The following is a 20,044-nucleotide window of genomic DNA, read 5'->3' as shown; positions in this document are numbered from 1 at the left end:
GTATGCCAATGGAAGTGACACTCTTGCCAGGCCAACTGAGCTGGAGGAGCACTACTTGAATGAAGGCAATTGCATAGCCTCACCCAAGGCATATCCTGAACAGAGGGACTCCAGGTCAGGCCACAGCAAAACCCCAAAACAAAGCCAAGCCTCAGGCAAACGGTTAAAATTTTCTTCATGATTCAGGCCGGCAAGCCATTGTATTTGCTGCTGGTATGCGAACTCGAGATAGCAAAAGAGTCACACTATATCTAAACTGAGTAAAAGACCTCAATGGCCAATATCCAGCAAATTGCACACGTTGGCAAGTCCACTTATTTCCGGTTCGGAACAGTTAAATTGGTTCTGGCTTGGATGTTGGTAAGCAATCAAAATAAAGATCTGGTAAAACAGTCACTGGGTTCTAATGGTGGTTGATACAAGCATGGCCATTTCAGTAACCGTTGAACCAGTCTTCAACAAAATTTGTTCCAGACTGCAACCCTAAATTTACGCAAGGCCTCAGCTAGAAGCTGTACTGGGAAATCCTTACAGATTAAAGGTACATCTTCGGTTTCAATCTCCTTTGAGAAGCAGCTGGTTCAGTCAGTGATTGTAGTAAAAAGGCTTAGGCCCAAGCTTGATGGAGCGGAATTGGTTGAAAAACATTTACCTAGATTGGCTCGGCATTTTTCAATTAGAAAATGGCTGCCTGAGTGAAGTCCCAATTAAATACCCAGATAGTCTCTAGACCTTTCTGAAAATTATCAAAAGGAGCCAAGTCCATGCTGCATGTTAACCAGGAATCAATTCCATCATTCTGTAAGGCTCACCCACAGCCATTTGCCTCACAGGCAAAAGTAGAGGCAGAAATCAGAAGCAATCATCAAACCAGTCCAGTTTGTGGAACAGGCAGCATCAATCATACCAATTGTAAAGTTCGACAGGTCAGTTTGCCTTTGTGGGGATTTTAAACAAACGGTAAACCGCTTTCCACAGCTGGATTAATACCCATCCATTCCCTTGCATGCAGGATTTATATGCGAAGCTGGCAGGGGGCTATCCTTCACGAAGCTGGACATGAGTAATGTGTACTTGCAATTGCGACTAGATGAGGATTCCCAGAAGTTTGCTACAATTAATACCCATAAGGGTTTGTACTCAGACGAGACTACCATTTGGGGTATCATCAGCCTATGCAATTTTTCAGGGGACAACGGGGAACATTTTACAAAGTCTACTTATGTCACCATTTATCCAGAGGATGTGCGAATAACAGGGAAGACCAAGAAGGAGCAGTTATAGAACTTGGACACAGTTCTTAAACACTTCTCCTCAGAAGGCGTAGGTTTCCCTCAAAAGAAAAAAAAGTGTTCCAGGCACCCCAAGTGATCTACTTGGGCTACAGAGTCGACAAGACTGGGTTACACTTATTGGAAAATAACGCAAGGGCGATCAAAGGTTCTCCAGTTCACACATCTGTACCAGAGCTTAAGCCTTTCCTTGAGCTGGTGAATTACTACAGAAAGTTCATACATAACCTGACCTCGATCCTGGTATCAAATCTTAAAGGGTCAGCCTTAGAAATGGTTGCGTAGCCAAGCCATAGCTTCCAGGGAAGTGAAGAAACAGCCATCATCCTCTGAGGTGTTAGCACACTAGATCCCAAGCGCGATCTGGTATTGACATGGGATGCCTCCCAGTAAAGCATCAGGGTACTTTTAGCTCATTAGATGGCCCAACGGAGAGGCCAATCACATATGCAACCAGGACTTTGGCTAATACTTAGCATAAATATACAGCAACAGAGAGGGAAGGAAGCTTTGGGAATCATAAGTTCCACCAATGTCTTTTACGGACATACACTTGTAATAATAATGGACCACAAACCCCGACTAGATCTACTTAAACAGGACAAGGCAGTGCCATCCATAGCATTAGAGCTCACAGCGAAATTTAGGTTGAAGCTAAGTGCGTATAATCACAAGTTCGATCACTGTCCAGGAGACTAAGTAGCAAATGCAGACGCATTGACCTGACCCTGACTGGCAGATAGACCACTGTGGTACCGCCATCGGAAGAGTCTGTAATTGGTTTTAAATTTTTTGGGCACACTTCCAGTCACAGCTGACAATATCAGACTTTGAACACAGAAAGAGGGTCCTGGCAAAACAAACAGCTGGTGGTGATGAAGGAAACCAAAGGGCCATTACAACCAGAACTGAAATCTTTTTGGATCAGAGAGACCAGATCACAATAGAGAACAGCATATTATTATGGCAAGCAAGAGTGACTGCCCAAACAATGGTTCCTGCCAGATACTACTCCACCAGGGTCATCCAGGGTTTCCAAAATGAAAATGTTGGTGAGAAGTTATGTATGGTGGCCAGGATTGGATGTTAACACAGCCATGTTGGTGGGACGAAGCCCAGAGTGCCAACAAGGACAAAAAATTTTCGCCAGCAGATACCCCGCATTCATGGGAATGTCCAGATAAACCCTGGACTCAGTTATACATTGAGCCCATCAAAGGGCCTGCATAGTCAAAAGTTCTTTGTTATTGTGGACACCCACTCAAAGCATCTGGACGTGCAGAGAGTTCATTTGTCAAATATGCGGACGGTGATAGAAAAACTGCGTGCATCTTTTTGAAGACACAGGCTCCCAGAAGTGGTCACAGATAATGGGTCACCTTTTACCATTAGGGAATGAGTATTTGCCAAAGGCAAATGATATTTGTCATACAAGGGCAACTCCATACCACCTGTCATCCAATGGTCTGGTAGAAACAGCAGTCCAAACTTTGAAGGCAGGAATAAAAAAACAAGCCTACAGGTTCACTAGATACCAAATTGACCTGGTTCATATTTGATTTTAGGCCACCACAGGGATAGCTCCAGCAGTGTTGCTCATGGGGAGAAGACTCTACACCAGGTTAAATCTATATTCCCGTATCGGAGGGTAGAGGTGAAAGGGCATCAGGAATGCCAATGCCAGACACAAGACTCCACGAAGCAAGAGAGACAGTTTATTCCGGGACAAGGTTTGGTGTTGGAACCACAGGAATGGCCCTGCATGGGCAAGGGGCATTGTCAATGCAAGGTTAGGTCCGGTGACATATAAAGTTCAAGTAGGTGGGACAGTCCTGAACAAGCACGTGGACCATACGAAAACTGCAAACTTGCAAATGGTTTTGGAGCAAAACGTGCCTGGCTCCTTAACAGCCTTTCCAACCGTTCCGGAACCCATGGGTTCTCCCTCTCCATCAAGCCACGAAGATACCTCAGGAATTTGAGATGGATATGGCGGATGTTGCCACCTTGACACCTTTGCCGCCTGAAGAAGAGACTGAATTTCTTCAGAGACTCTCCGGGTGCAAGAGGCGAGCTAGTATGTGCTACACGCTGCCCATATCGGAGGCGGAGTTGGAGGAACCTGACACAATGCTACAATGACAAAAATGGAGGAGTACAAAAAAGAAAAACACCCAGCCTATGCCCTCAGACTGTGTGCATACATGTTACTATACAGTCAGCCAGGTGGACCTCCGAGAATTGGGGTTGTTACTCTTGTCCAATCAGGGAGCCCTGGCTGATAGATATATTCAGGAGCATCAGACATCCTGTACACTCAACCGGCTCAGAATCAAGGACTTTCGACGCGTAAATAAAGGGTGACCTGGTGGTGGGATATCGGCCTCTGTGGAGTTATTTCATTTACTGTATTAACTTAAACCTTAGAATTCAATAAACATTACCATTCAAGATAAATAATGCTTCAAAGTACATTGCATTAAAAATAGCAGCAAACAAATAACTCAAAGGTAATATTCTGAATACTGATATATAAAAGTGACTTGTAATGCCAAAATGCTTGACAACCATTTCTCTTTTAATGAATATGGAAGCCTCAAAATCTAAATTCGTCAGAAGGGGTTGGGCAAACTGATTGTGACTAAAACGCTCTTCACTTCAAACTCACCAATATGGCTTCCGCCAAAACATCTCAACCAGTTGGCACGCAAGGCCGTTCATTACTTCTCTCCTGGACAGTGAGAGGTTATGAAAGACAGAATACACAAGTCTTGTCCTAGCAGTGGCAGTAATCTGCTTGCCGATCTAAACTGCAGCATTAGCCACAGCCACACAAAACCAGGTAGATTGTTTTTACCCAAGACGGAAGAATAGATGTAACTTAAAAATCAATTAAATTTTACAGGGGGGTGGGAGCCTTTTCAAAACAATTAAGCTAAAATTTAATCCAATTTTTAAAAGAGTTTCCATGATCCAGGAAAAATAATTCAGTGCTGACCTTGCAATGTAATTTGCTTAAAACTGCTCAATTACAAGATATTGCAATTATCTGAGGGTACAGATACTTGTTCTAACGGAAGTTAGACAGCATCTTTGACAATTCTGCCAATCAGAAACCTAATCTTACCTGCCGTGGTTGTGGTTGAGTGTTCATTTGTGGAGCTTGCTGTGATGCAAAAACTACTGGAGCAGTTGTCTGGCCAGAGGGATAGGCAGTCTAAAAACAATGACAAAGGAAAGTTAATTTGTGGGACAGTGACAATCACATATGACAGTACTTCAAACTTAAAAACAAGATAAAAAAACCTTTTATTCACCTGAGAAATCCCAGAAGGGGAGGGATGTGGGGCAGCTGGAGGTCCTCCAATAGGCTGGGGCCCTTTATTCATTTCATGTGGCACTGCATGTGGAGCCCCTATTCGTTGAGAAATCTATGGTCAAAGACAAATGAACCCTGTGATATTGATTAACAAACATTTAGATTTATAATTTATACTACAATAGAATAAGAAATGTTACGAGCCTAGAAACTGTGCAGTTATAAAAAGTAGTTTATTTTACTTTAAAGCAAATGAGAGTTCAAAATCCTGCCTGTTCAACTGACAATGACCAACAATGGTTAAAAGTAAACACCAAAATTTGATATCCAAATTATTTTGCTATTTTATGCAACTTCCAGTTCAAATCACATTATCCCAAGTTCAGACATTTTGAAACCTCTCCATCGAGCCAGTGAGGAAATTAATTTACATTAATGGCCTCACTCCAGAGATTTTCATACAACAATGACCCCATTTTGATCTTTTATACGTGATAAGTGAAGCTAATGGATAAAGCCTCGACTAAAATAAAGTATAAACAGAACTTTTAGGATAGCATATTTTACTTCGGTAGCAAAAAATTCTGGGTTTGCATAACATAGAAGATTTTCACAAAAAGGGAACTGTCCAACATGATTAATTCCCTTCATTATTTTTCAACAAGATATTTATACAATTAAGACTGCAACTATTATAGATGTCAATAAGTAGAACATTTGTATTAATATTACTACATGACTTTAGAGAATGTGTAGAAAATTTTCTATTCCACTCAAGTAACAGATCTGCTACTTAAGATGAACAGGATCAACTTAAAAAGTACCATTTCGTTGCCATGACAGGGCAAAGAGAGGGAAGAGGAAAAAAAAAGAAAAACAGGACAGTTTTGTTCATGCACTCTGGTATAGCATCCAAAAACCTTCCAAATTATTTACCAAATGCAAAGTTGATTTGGAAGATAAATTCCAATTTTCTAACATTCTCATCAAGTAAAATTCAAAGTTGAACAGCACTGCAATTGAAAGCACATAACATTACCCAGAACCTTAACCTTATTCCATTTAAAATGGAAGTGAATGCACTGTTCAGTGTGGAACTTACCCACACAGACCAAAAGTTCCCATCCCTGATCTGTACTCAGTTAGCTGACGTCAACTGAGGTGGCAGCTGAAGTGCTACAATTGGCCTCAGCACTCCTGGACTAGGGAAGTCGAGAGAAAAAAAGAAATCAGCTAAGTACTCCTGTTCTTGACTGCTATCCAGTGACCACTGCTAGAAAACATGTATGGAGGACAAACTCAACAGAAATATCAAGCTGTCTCTTTACTCACACTGTCCCACTCTAGTCATTAGAAAATGCAAAGTGAACCGCAGGCTAAGAAAGATACAGTCTCAGTCATAATGCTCCCTGAAGTGAAACAGTCTGCAGTATTCATTGGCTGGGCTCGTAAATGAAGAATACAAGGGTAGGGCATGAGAAAGCAACCCACACCTATGGAACCAAATGGTACATGCACTGCACGACATGTAAATTATCATTAGTGTTGCAAAAGTAAATGCCCATTGGGTTCAGTGGAATGTGGCAAGTTACAAAATTGTCTCACTGTCAGGAAACACAGGATAACTGCTCATAGGTGTTTTTGCGATAGAAAGGTTAGTTCCAGTCAAGTTCTGCAGGACTCAACACTAGGGGCCCATGCTTTTTGTGGTATTTATTAATGATCTAAAGTAAATGAAGGGCAACACAAAATTTGACTGCATGGTTGACAGCGAGAAAAATAGCTCTAAATTGCAGGAAGGGATCAATGAACTAGTAAGTGGGTAGAAAAGTGGCAAATGGAATTCAAACCAAAGAAGTGCAAGGTGATGAATTTTTAAGAGGCAAACAGGCAAAGGAATATACAATTAACGGATGGATATAGAGTGCTGTTGAGGAAGGTGAGGGATTTTGGACTGAATGTCCAGAAACCTAAAGATGGCTGGACTGAGGGACAGAATACATCAACAGGAAGCTTATGCTAGAACTGTGTAGACCATTAATTAGAAAACAACTTAAAACTGTGTGCAGTTCTTGTCACCTCATTACTCAAAAGATGTAACTGCACTAGAAAGTGTTCAAAGGAGATTTAGAAGTATGTTGCCAGGATTGGAAAAGTGCAATTCTGAAGATAAAATTGGACAGACTGGGATGATCTGCTTGCAGAGGAGGGTGACGGGACATTTAACTGAGATACACAAGGTTGTGAAGGGCCCAAACAGAGTGGGTGGAAACGACATGGTGGTCTCAGCAGTGGGGTTGGTGACTCGGGGGCATAGATTTGAAGTGAATAGTAGAAAGAGGAAAAATTGGGGCATCTTTCTGAACTCTGAGTGAAATCCAAACTCCTATCACAGTCTGTAATGGTAGAAGAGGCAGAAAATTTCAACTCAAGTCAAAAGGAGTCAAGATATGCACCTCAACTGCTTTCAACTGCAGGGCTATGAATGTAAGATTAGGGTGGGTGCCTCCCTTTTTGGTCTTTCTGTGCTAGGAACTTTCAGAAAGTTAAATGGTAACATGCAGGTTTATAAAGGTGGTTGGTCGGCAAAGACACTTAAAATGGGGATATTCAGCCAGAATAATTTTCAAATTGGTTTCATAGTTTTCAGGTGAAGTCAGTTTCTTTGTTTAGTACTGATGGATCCCTGAAGAATTACAACAGGTTTGCACAAGTTTTACAGTAATCCAAGATTATTCTGGAAGGGTACTGTACAACCGCACAAACCTACATGATCACCTCTTCAGTCAAATGGGGACTGTCACGAACCTCAAGTTTAGAATTGCTACGTTTCTATGATCTTTCCCTCTTTTCTCACACAAACCCCTCCAATGCTGTATTTTCTGCTTCCTTTCCCTCTTCAAGGCAAGGGTTTTTCTAGATTCTAAATGGCTCTAGTTATAGCATATTCTGTTGCTGTAATACAATTATTTAAAACAACACCAGATCGCTGTTGTAGCCCATACTTTTGGTACTCTTCTCCCACATAAGCATATGTTCTATAAAATATATTTGACAATAAAAATGAACTTTTCATCAGAATTAAATAAACTTATAATGTTTACACAGAGCAAGTAACAGTAGTTATTACATAACCCATGTGCAAAAATGCTGAAGAGTATTAAAATCAAACAATTTCTACATTAAAAACAGAACAAGGATTTAGCAGTGAACAAACACATGTCAAGAATGAAAACACTCAGGGCAAAGAAACTGGTGTTAATTAATGAATGGATTTAGCCTGAATAGTTTAATTAAGTGATACTATCATCTTCAAAAGTTGATGCTGAAATAAGTTATGTGCATAATTAAAACCCCTCTGCATGGACCTTGATTTAACTGTAAATGAAAAATGACAGTGAAGAAAGTGTTATGTGGCAAAAAAATAGTTCTCAGAGACTAAAATGAAAAGAAAAGCAGTTGCATATAGCTCAGAACTGTAATATAATGACAGTAACCTTTCCAAGTTTAACCTCAACTTTGGAATAAATCATGTCAGGGAAAGTAATTAACATTAATTGCAACATGAGAAGTTAGAGATAAACAATTGCTAGGGAGCTTTTGAAAAAACTAATGCACTTGAGCGGATCCAAAAACAACTATATATAATGGTCCAAGCTCGATTTAAATGACATTTTGCATTTTGATTTTTTTTCTTCTATTGCACTGTTCTTTCATCATTCTTCCAACTAAAAATGTTGTTGCTTGCAAGGCAACTCTTCCCCCTCTCTGTCAGGCCTCCAATGAAACGAACAGATCTGTGGGTCTAGTGCAGCCTCAGTTGTATCTTCCAAGAGAGGAGAACTCACCATTTCCTGATGATACCCAGAGTGACAATTGGGCAGATCAACCATGATATTGTTGAATCACTGGGCAGGCTTATTGCAGGTGTTGCAATAGCATACTCCTGGCTCCTATTTCTTATGCTCTTCTGACACATATCAGGACAACAAATCAGATTTAAAATGACACTCAATTACACTGTGCAATAGTTGCAATATTTAGAATCAGAAACCAAATATTTTCCTTTGCAGGAATCCACAGCATTAAAACAAGCAAGCTTTAAAAAGTAAATAAAAACAGTAAAGTAGTACTGGAAGTACTATTGTCATTAACATTTAGAAAAATCTAATTCTAAGTTAATCAAAAAGCCACAGTAAGCATGCATACCGTGTTGCAACAGGAGGGTATGTAAAGAGCTGTTCGTGTTTGTCGATGTTGATCTTCTTGTAACTCTGTTAAGTCAACAATAAAAGGAAAATTTCATATCTCATTTCATTAATGATCAAAAAAAAACACATTTCACACATTACTATGGATTATCAATGGTCAATGGTTAATAGTCACACATTAGTTCATTTCATTAACAGGAAACTATAAATAATAAATTATATTCAAATGTAGACACTCTCAATGCAAACTAAAAATCTTCTCCATTTGTAATTTGGCCAATCAGCTACCCCTCAAACATTTAACAAACCTACTATTTTCACCTAATCAAACTGTTTGAGAGGGATTTATATGGTTCCTACATGAGTATCTTCCTTGACTATAAAGTACTTTGTGACACCCTGAAATCATCTTTGGCACAATATAAAATGTAATAATAGTAATAAAAGGTTTTGCATAGATCAAAGAATTTTAGTCCAGGTGTGTTCCCTGCAAACCATGCAATTTTCCATTAATTTAAAGGGTGGCTCAGTGGTTAGCACTGCTGCCTCACAGCGCCAGGGACACGGGTTCGATTCCACTGCCGAGTGACTGTCTGTGTGGAGTTTGCACATTCGCCCCGTGTCTGCGTGGGTTTCCTCCGGGTGCTCCGGTTTCCTCCCACAGTCCAGAGATGTGCAGGCTAGGTGGATTGGCCTTGCTAAAAAAATTGCCCGTAGTATTCAGGGATGTGGAGCTTAGGTGGGGAATGAGTCAGTGTGGACTTGTTGCGCCAAAAGGACCCGTTTCCACAATGTAGAGATTCTATGAACAAATCCTCCATCAGGTCTTAATAATAGCTTCTAAACACAACACATGCAACATTGTCACATTTGCTGAGCTTGATGCAACGTTGCTCTTCAATTTTCAAGGACAATGCCAGACTCCAAATAACAAAGGCTTTCACAGTTCAGTTTTATTATTGATAGTTATTGGATTTAACTTTCTCCCGCTCTTTCTGTGGACCAATGCATACTCTCCATTTGGCAACTGCCCAGTTAGATGATCTGAATCAGAAGCTCTCAGAAAAAAAGTATTAAAGTTTCATCTTTGTACATGGCGACTGTTTCCAAAAGGTATTTTGCATTTGTACTTCTACAACCATACCACCTTATCCTAAGCATCCAAGAACAGGCTCAAAATTATTACTTAACCAAGAGTCATTAGCACACATGAAACTACCTCATACCTTAAAACCGTTGGCTTGTTAATAAGGGACAGCAATTTCATCACTGATGTTCTGCCAAATAGTGTTACAACACAACATATCAGAGCAAAATTACATTTATAGTAGAAACCTCACAGAAGTTCCAAAGCTGCAGCATTTTCAGCATGTTGTGTTTATTTCAGATTTCTAGCATCTGCAGTATTTCACTTATGTTTTACATTTATATGCGCACAATCTCAAGACCCACATACATTTCACACAATTCAGTTACACCTACAGAATCAACAGAATGAAAAGGCAAAAAAAAATTAACGGACTTGGTGCAAAGCTACAGCTACTGTTTTTGCCACATCACTGGTACAGGATGAAGTTTATCTGCTAGTCTATTCTCAGGCACTGTGAAAACTTTGATTACAATACAACACCTAGTTAATGTACATCTAGATCTGCACTTCCAAAATTCACCTTTCTCCTCTTCCAAGTCAGCTTCATAACAACCATTAACCCTCCCGGCTAATAGTTCAGTCTTCCTAAATGGGACAAGCTCCCCCAGACGGCATCACTTTAAATCTTAATCTGTTCAACTGCCACAAGTGCCAAGTATCTGGAGATCACAAATCGCCCATGTAAAATTGGATAACACAGGTTAAGAATCAAACCCAGGATTATAAAAGGTACCCCTCTAAATACTCACTACCATGGCCTTACCCAGTCATAGTTTAGCAAATTATGTAATATGATGTAGGAGTAAATTGCTGCAGATCACAGGTCAGGCAGCATCCATGGAGAGAATAAGCTAACATTGAGTCCAGCTGACTCTTCAGACCCGATTCTTATCTGCTGAGGAAGAGTCCTCTAGACTCGAAATGTTAGCTTGCTCTCCCTACACAGTACTGCCTGAACTGCTGTGATTTCCAGCATTTTTTGTTCTCTATTATTTTATATGATACCAGGGTCACAGTAACAAACCATGCACTGCAAATGCATTCTACAAAATATTTACCCAATTACTGACTCACTGCCCCTCCAAAAGGGCATACACTAAACTTGAACTGTCAAAAACTATAATAGGAGTTTTGAGTTGATGTCACCAGTTTAAAAAAAAAAGGGTGCCCTGCTGAGCCAGCAATCACAAGCATCTCAAGTCAATACTTTGGCAAATGCAGAGGTGGCAGTTCTCGGAAAGAGGTCCACGAATTTGAAATTGGATACGCAAGGACTGATAGGACAGAAAATTATTCAAGACTGAACTGCTAATTTAGTCAACAATGCTTAACAGAACACATTTGCTTTTACCTCAAATATTAATGAGATCTTGAATTCCAAACTTTATGCCAATATATTGTCAGTATGAGATAACATCCGGGAATAAGTGACTACCAGTAATGCTCTTTTGCGGCACAGGAGGAGGAGAACAAGAAATGCCAAACCCCCAAAATCATCACCATTGTAGGTGAATCCAGACATTCTAGTCAGAAGTATTAATTTCAAATATTTGAGTGCTACAAGGCAAGATGGACCATAAATGTCATTAGTGGAATTTTAAAGGCAAGGCTGAAGTGTGAATTGGAGTGAGTGACATCTTAATTTTAAATTTAAAAAAAAAGGACATTTCAGCAAACAAGAATCACTTCCATGTTCAATTCTTTCTTAACTAATTAACTAAATAATTCAACTATTAAGAACATGACTTAAAAGCAGTCAAAAAGTGTTGTTAATCATATTTTGAAAAATAACAATAATCGTTTTAGGGATGTTTTATTTCAAATCAGCACCTAAACGATGCCTCCAGGGGAAGATGGCAGGCACGGAATAAAAAAGGGGTGGAAAAAAGTCTTAGGGGAAGAAAGACTGTTTGCAGGTGTGTGGATAGAAGTAGAACAGTAGTATCTAAGACTATACCTCAAATGGAAAATGATTCTTAAAACAATCATTTTCTCCTCACATATTTGTGAAATGAGATCATAAGAAATACAAATATACCATTCAGCCATCGAGCCTGCTCAACTATTTAAGATGATGATCACTGTTTATCTGGTTGTGGTCTTAACTCCAGTTTCCTCTAATAGTCATCATTTTCCTTGTAGATCAAAAACCTGAGTACAATCAAGACTGTTAGACAATGGACCAGTGCTCCAGTTCTCTCAGGTGTAAAAGAATTCCAAAGATTAATGATCCACCGAAAAAATAAAAATTCCTCATCACCTTAAATGGAAGGCTTTTCATTTTTAAAACCTCAACCCACAAGAGCAAACATCCTTTCATCATCCACCCTGTTAAGCACCAGAATCTTGTATTCAATAAGATTATCACTTGTTCTTCTAAACACCAATGAGGAACAAACCCAATATTTTCTTATAAATTCACTCATGGGATGTGGGCATCGCTGGCTAGGTCAGCATTTACTGTCCATCTCTGTTGCCCCTGAAACAATGGTGGTTAGTTGCCTTCTTGAACCATTGCAGTTCATGTACTATAGATAGAACCACAATGCTGTTAGGGAGGGAATTTCAGGATTTTGATCTAACCGGCTCAAACTTTCCTCATAAGAGAACTCTTACACATCTGGAAACTGTGCTTCGTGAATCTTCTTTGAACTGCTTCCATTGCATGTGTACTTGCCCTTGAGTAAGGGGACCAAAAATGTACACAATACTCTGTGGGCAAACTCACCAACACCCTGTAAAGTTGCAGCGAGACTTGCCTATTTGTATACTCCATTTCCTCAGCAATAAAGTAGGTAAGATCTATATTCCACAATTCTCTGAAAAAGGTACTGCAATATCTGCACTAAATCCACAAAACTAGTTTTTTTTGAAAAAGGTGACTATGATGGACTACACCAAAACAGGGAGAAGCAATCCCCACATACAGATCTATTGCTCCTACATGCTTAGAACTATAAATATTTCTTGAAGTATAAAATGTGAAAAACATCAAAGCAATTCAGTGTACTGTTGGAACATGCATGTATAAAATAAGAGACTCAAGGTTTTGAAACCATTGAAGTCAAGTGACTTAGGGTTCCAAATAATCAGTATATCGTGCAAATCTGCTGTATCCCTGAAATGGTTGCAGGCCCAATTCTTGTCATAATGTCCTGAGGTCAGCAGAGCACTTCACTTGATCCTCCGCTGGTCTTCGTGGGAGCATCAGTCTCCTCAGTGAGGAACGAAAAAGGTCAACCCAAGTTCTGAGGATCAGTTTTTTTTTTAAAAAAAAAACTTTGCAGTGCAAACGTACAGCTCATGCATATTTCTCATAAAATGAGATACTAGATTTTAAGCTAACTATTGCAGCTCATAGGAACAAGATAACACCCTCAAGGTGCCTCCTAATTTTTCCACTGCAACTGGAATGCCGACATCCAAGGACCAGTTGAAAATTAATAACATGAGCACAGATATTAGCCATTTAAAAAAAAACAAAAGTATTGCAATGCTGACAACCAGAATATAAAATAAAAATGTTCTACATGCCTAGTAGGATCTATGGAGTTGACCATGGAGAACAATTCAGGTCAAAGAAAGAGGAACTTTTTTGCTCCACATATGAAAAAAAAAACCAAAATAAATATTTATAGGAATTTAAAGTTTGACTGTGCCTATTTCCACACCACGAAGCAGACGACTTCTTGCACACGTTCAGTTGCTTTCTCAGTGTCAAATTAAACCAAATTGGCTAGATACAGAATAACAATGTTCATGTTTCCCATTTTTAAGTCTGTACAATATTTAACCAATTGCATTTAGTCCAAACATTTAAAAAGGTTTCCATTCCTTAAGCAGTTCAGTAAAAGATATACAATTAGGAAGTTTCTGTAAATGAGATTCAAAAAACTAAATATCATTCAATTTTCTGTACAAGTTTTTTTTGCGAAACAAAAATTCAACTAATAGTCAAGAAAAAATTAGTCAGTCAACATGGAACTTGAAACATGACCATGAGCTCCATTATCTCGCAGTTGAGCTAAGGCTATACAATGTGTTAATACAATGGATTTAAAATAAGAAGGGAGCACAAAAGAACACAATCTCAAGGAAACTATCACAGGATGGGATATGCAAATTGTTTTTCAATGCTTTGGAGTTGTAATGAAGAGCTACTGTAAAATTCCCATCACGTCACTTGGTGTTATTACTGGTAACATACAAGCAGTGAATTTTAACACAAATTCCAACAGGACATGCTTAATTTGCAAGTTCCAATGCAAAGAGCTGCATAGTCTTTCAAAAAAAAAATCTAAACCCCAAGCACCACTCAACTCAAGTGGAGCCAAGCAAGCACTGGCAACCATACTGCAGGGCATGTGCAACTGCTCCATACACCCTTCTGGTGAGCAGGAGTTATAATGCTTTAGTTTTTAATCCTAGTGTTACAACCGAGGGATAGCAAATCTAATTTGGTCTGGCTTGCTAAGACCGAGTTCACAACAGTGAAATTAAAACATTCAAAGACCCTCAAAATCGTTCCTAACCAGAGTTTAAGAACAACAGATATCAAGTTTATAATTTAAATAGACATTAACAAGTTATTAAGACTACTACTTTAGTAAAGCAAAAGCTAAGCAAACTAATCCAATTACTATGATTGAAACACAATCTTTCTTGATCGTACACCCCATTCCCCCATAGCGACAGACAGGATTTTTTTTTTTAAAAAAAGTGACATGTGGTAACTGGCCAGCTCAATAACTGTTCCAACAATGAGTACCAGGTCCATATGAAATCCTTGAACGGTATGTCGTATTTCACGCACATGGGATTGTATCTTGCATGAATTCCAAAGTCACCTATCAATGCAAACAGATTCCAGCATGCTCCAAGGAATATTCTCTCATTTCTTATAAAACTGGGATTCTTTTCTCAGACCATTCAACAATTCTATGGTTTCTTTCTTTCCAACATTGTGTTATCATCAAGCCAGCACCAGTCTCCTCTTGACTGACCAATGCAACATTCGACCAGCTGATAGTGTTTCAGCATAACATATTCTGAAGCCAAAACATCTCCAACATTCTCAGAACAATTATCCTGCAATTATCTTTCCCACTAGCTCCTGCAAACAAGCAGTTTGTTTGCGCTCGCCTCCTTTTCAAAACAGGCTGATGCTCAAACTTCAATTCTTAGCTTCTGTTCTCTATTTCGAACAAAAAATAAGAGCTTAGAAAGCAAAGCAGTGATGATCTCAGCACCCAGATACCACATCGCTACATGGCAGGATTCCTTAGATTTTAAAATTAAAGATAACACTGGCAAGGGGAAAATGCATCACTTTCTTTTAGAATAAACCATACATAGCATTCATCTTATTCTAGACATATACATACACAAATACTCAACAAATTTGAGCAGTTTAGCTATTTTTTTAAACTTTTAGGAATTATGAGTGGTAACTTTGGGGCTAGGGAATGATTATTTTTGAAAACTAGCCATTTAATAGTTAACTCTCTGACCCATCAACATAAAGCAGAGGTATGTGGCTTTAATGACCACATTATCATATGAAGATGAGGAAATAAGGCGGATCAAGTGCCAGTGGGACATTTAGAGATAGTGGCCATTGTATTCTAAGATTTAGAATGATGGTAGAGAATGACAACGGTCAACTAAGAAAAACAATGCAGCAAGAACAGAGCTAGGCTCGTTAGACCGGAATGAAAGGCTGCAAGAAAATTAACTCAATGTGCTTAGATACATTCACTCATGAGAGACAAGACAAACAAATGCAAAAGCTCCCTGACAAAAATGATAGAAATTAAGTAAAAGAAAAAAGTATGCTCATGAGAGGAGTCATATTGAAAATACAACTGAAAACAAAAAGTACAGGTAGTTCTTCTATAACGTAATTGTTGCATTCTTGTGTGACATCGTGCTATGGAAAATCGTGATACAGGCAAATCACTATAGAAAATTGCTATACCTGTGCAGCAGAAAATTCGTGTTATCCAAACAGCAATCCACTATTCATCAATTACATTACAACCAATTTGTATTAACAAAACACGCATTATAACAGAACTACCTGTACATAAAAGTTCAGAGGGGAGGTGGAAAAGTATATGAGAGAAGCAAAATAGAATTAGGAGAATAGACCAAAAATGAAACTTTATACATGGAGACAGTGCGCACGGCTAAGATATTAAATACTCTGCCTCCGTCTTTATAAAACAGGATGCTGATCAGACCTTGGTGACAGAGAAGGAAAGTATCACTAGAAGGCTTCAAAACTGATGAGAACAAAGTGTTAGACAGACTGTTGGTAGTTAAAGTTGACAAGGTGCCAGGACTGGATGAGATACATTCAATGACCGTCTCCAAATTTCTAATCATCTCTCCTCAGCATTCAACAGCATTATCGTTGCTGAGTCCCCCATCCTTCCCCTTGGGGCCTGCAAATACCAGAGAAACAATGTACTTAACACACAAATGCTGTGGTAGGAAATTGTGTGGCATGCAACTTACCTCCCGACGCAATTATATACATGGCACAAGTCAGAGATAAATAATTCTCCACGTGCCAAAACACACGCAAACCCAACAACACTTGAGTTCAACACCATCCAGAACAAAGCAGCCCATTCAATCATCTTAAGAATTCAGAACTTCCTCCAATGATGCACAATGTCAGTACGTGCCATTTACAAGATTCTCCGCAGCAACTAGATGAGCCTCCTTTGACAGCACTTTACAAATGTGCAAACTCTACCATCTAGAAGAATACAGACTGAAGTGGGAACACTACCTGCAAGTCACTAATATTCCCTCAAACTATTTTTTTCTGCTGCATCAAGTTCCAAGGTCCATACACAGCAGCAGCTTCCAGAAGTAGAAGCCAATGCACTAAAACACAAAGCAGCATGCACAAAGTGAATGGTGAACACACGTCATGCTGACCTGGAACTTTAATGCTATACCTCCTATGACACTGCTGCAAAAATACTGGAAAAATCTCTCAAACAATATCACAGGTGATCTAAACAACCTGGGCTTTAACAATTTGAAGAGGTGGCGAGCTGTCTCAAGGAGAGGTTATGAATAACTTCTGCCATGGCCAAACGGATTGCATTAATAAAAGTATTTTAAAAATTGAGCATTAGTACTAAACCAAAAATCCAAATGAATGGCATTACACTTCCTCCAATTTTTCAGAAACAATTAAATTCCAGCCCACTCATCCCTGACTTGCATCAGCTGTTACACATCACGTGCTGTTTAAATGGAGCATGAATCAGCACAGATGCTTTCCATTTCATTTCGACCACATTTCCTCTTAAAAGGGCCATGTCCTATACTAATTTCACAGTCATCACCAAGAAAGGTTTCCCCACTCAAGAACATTCAAGTAATCCATTCTCTCCCTAGCTTTTGAAAATAAATGGCAAAAAGCATAATACTGGTACATTTATTACGAGGAGGTTTTTATATAGATGCCATTAAGAACAGCTACAAAATCTTTGACAAAAATGAAATAAAACTTTGTATTTACACTGCATGGTCACTTTGTTCAAAGACCCAACCAATTTGCACAGTTCAGGGGCCCATAAAGAAATAAAGACAGACTTGCGGGTTTCTGGTGTTGATCAAAAAAAGAAGTATTAGTCTAGACTCCATATCAGTCTTAAATAGTACCAGAAGACTGCTTGTTAATCTAAGATAGGCCTCAAGTTCAACATCTCTCTAAAAGCATTTCCTAGATACTGCATTGAAGTGCCACCTTAAAGTTACATACCAAACTGAGATGATGGTCTAGTGATATTATTATGTGGCTATTAATCAAGAGGCTTGATAAATGTTCTGGGGACTCGGGTTCGAATCCTGCCACGACAGATTGTGGCACCTGAATTCAATAAATATCTGGATTAAGGAGTCTAATGCTGACCATGAAACCATTTGACAATTGTCAGAAAAACCTATCTGGTTCATTAATGTTCTTTAGAGAAGGAAACTGCCATTTTTATCTAGTCTGACCTACATGTGACCTCAGACCCGCAGGAAATTGGTTGACAATTAATTGCCCTCTACCCCACCTAAATCTACAATTCAACTCAACTCGGGTGAAAGTTCTACAATGTTGGTCATTGTGAAAATCAAACTTTCAAAAGCTAAAGTTTTCAGACGCTGTCTTACAATGCTGCATGCAAACAAAAAATGTTTTACAAAATAGAATGCTGCAATGTTTTCACTTTTTAACATTCAACAACTTTTCTTTAAGCCATCTCAAATCATGCTTTTACTGAATCCAACTTCAATAGTTTAAACTAAACAGCATAGAGGTTCTGCCTCAAATTTTTCCCAACAGCACCTCCAAAAGGTAACAGCTATTAATAATGGCTAACATTACAGGCAATTCACCCGTTTTACTTCAGGCAGATTGAGAGCTCAATCTACCCAGTAGGAAAATACATTTTCCAGATCACAAGTCCGTACAAAATTTCGCCAAGCATATAATAAGATCAACAACTAGAAATAGTTACAGACCACAAGTTCTTGAAAGAAAGAAAAACACAACTGACTGGGAATGACAAGCGAGAGACTTGGAATAATGATTTGTGTAATATTCCCTCAAAAGCATCACTCCAGAGAACAACTAGTGAGTTGAACTGCACACTTTATTTTTAAGTTTTTAACCATATTTTCAAACAAAGCAACCCACCGCCAACTGAGTTAGTCATGACAGTAATCATTATTGTGTATTAGATGCCTGCATTTGCAAGTCATTCCACCTTTGGCAACTGAATTTAAACGCAAGCTTAAAAGGTGGTGAAAAGCATTTTAGAACACACACACACACACACTCACAGTTGTCTGCAATCTCACCTTAAGTCTTAAATTCAAGACCCAGAATGGACTTGAGCATACTAAAAAAAAATCAAGATTAAAACAACTGCAATATTGAGGGAGTGCTGCACAGTCACAGGTGCTTTCCGACAAGACATTCAACAGGGAACCTGTTGTCCCCATAGGTGGGTAAAGAAAGGCCCCATAGCAGCACGGTAGTTTGAAAAAGGAACGGGGGAAATATTCCCATTGTCCTGGTCAATATATCAGGATTAAAAAAAATGTTGGTCTTGGCATTTGTGGGGACCATGCCACATTTCTTACAAGAGGTTTTAAAGCACTTTGGCACATTCTATAGTTCTCAAAGGCACGATATAAAGGCCAGTCTTTCTTCCTACTCCCAATTCTTGTTTCTATTTAATTCACAATTGAAGTATACAAGGCTAAAGCACAAATGTTATCAAAACTTTCTCCCATGTACCTCCTAGTTTACTAGTGGCATCACATCAGAGCAGGTATCATTCTGCATAACCAAATACAATTAACGCCTGAGAGAATAACGAGTACAAATGGCTCTGTACTGGGAAGATGGCGCCTAGTCCAAAGCAGTAGACTGCTGTATCACTTAGCAATCACTAACAGTACCATAATCTTGTGAGGTTAGAAGAGGGTGGATCATTGGACCTGGCTGACAGTGACAAATAGTGTTGCTGATAAAGGTAGGTAATGGATCTCAGTTAAGTGGGACAGTGACTACTGACACACAAATGACCAAACAGAACAAACAAGAACCAACTTTTAAACCAGTTAAAGGGAGGCAACCAGCAACAGCCAGGAGTTTCAGAAATGACCACAGCCAGCTTGTGGAACACAATTCATTTAGGGAGAGATGAAAGTGAATCGGCAGAACATTAAACCCCCAAGACTGCTCCACCATCCAACTAGATTATGGCTGTGATGCTGCCATTTTCCTGCACTCTCCATATTGATGTGCTTTTTTTTTTTTTAAATATCCAGAAATCTGCTGATCTCCATCTTGAATATATTTATGATGGACTCTCCACAATCCTGAGTTAGAAAGTTCTAAAGATTCACCAGGTGCAGGAATTCCTTATTATCCCAGTCTTAAAATAACCTACCCCTAATCTGAAACCGGGTTCCCTGGTTCTAGACACCCCAGCTTGGAGAAAAATCCTTCCAACATCTCCACCATGAATCCATGTAAAAGTTTTGTATA

The 20,044-nt window shown here is 39.1% G+C and overlaps 1 long non-coding RNA gene across 2 annotated transcripts in view; it reads right to left on the bottom strand.

Annotated features, from left to right (window-relative positions):
- Positions 1-4,610: 4,610 nt before the first annotated feature.
- Positions 4,611-20,044, bottom strand: part of LOC125484673 — a 28,462-nt gene continuing 13,028 nt past the window's right edge. Inside the window, exons 3-5 of one of the 2 annotated variants that reach the window (XR_007263486.1) lie at positions 8,821-8,885; positions 5,714-5,813; positions 4,611-4,723 (exon numbers count right to left, since the gene is read on the bottom strand). This is a non-coding gene — a long non-coding RNA (uncharacterized LOC125484673). The remainder of the gene's footprint in view (positions 4,724-5,713; positions 5,814-8,820; positions 8,886-20,044) is intronic. The other variant, XR_007263485.1, reaches the window with a different exon arrangement.

This window comes from Rhincodon typus, chromosome 13 (assembly GCF_021869965.1).
Source record: "Rhincodon typus isolate 14 chromosome 13, sRhiTyp1.1, whole genome shotgun sequence".
NCBI lineage: Eukaryota > Metazoa > Chordata > Chondrichthyes > Orectolobiformes > Rhincodontidae > Rhincodon > Rhincodon typus.
The sequence above is the reverse complement of the archived record's forward strand: the minus strand, read 5'-3'. Positions and strand labels throughout refer to the sequence as shown.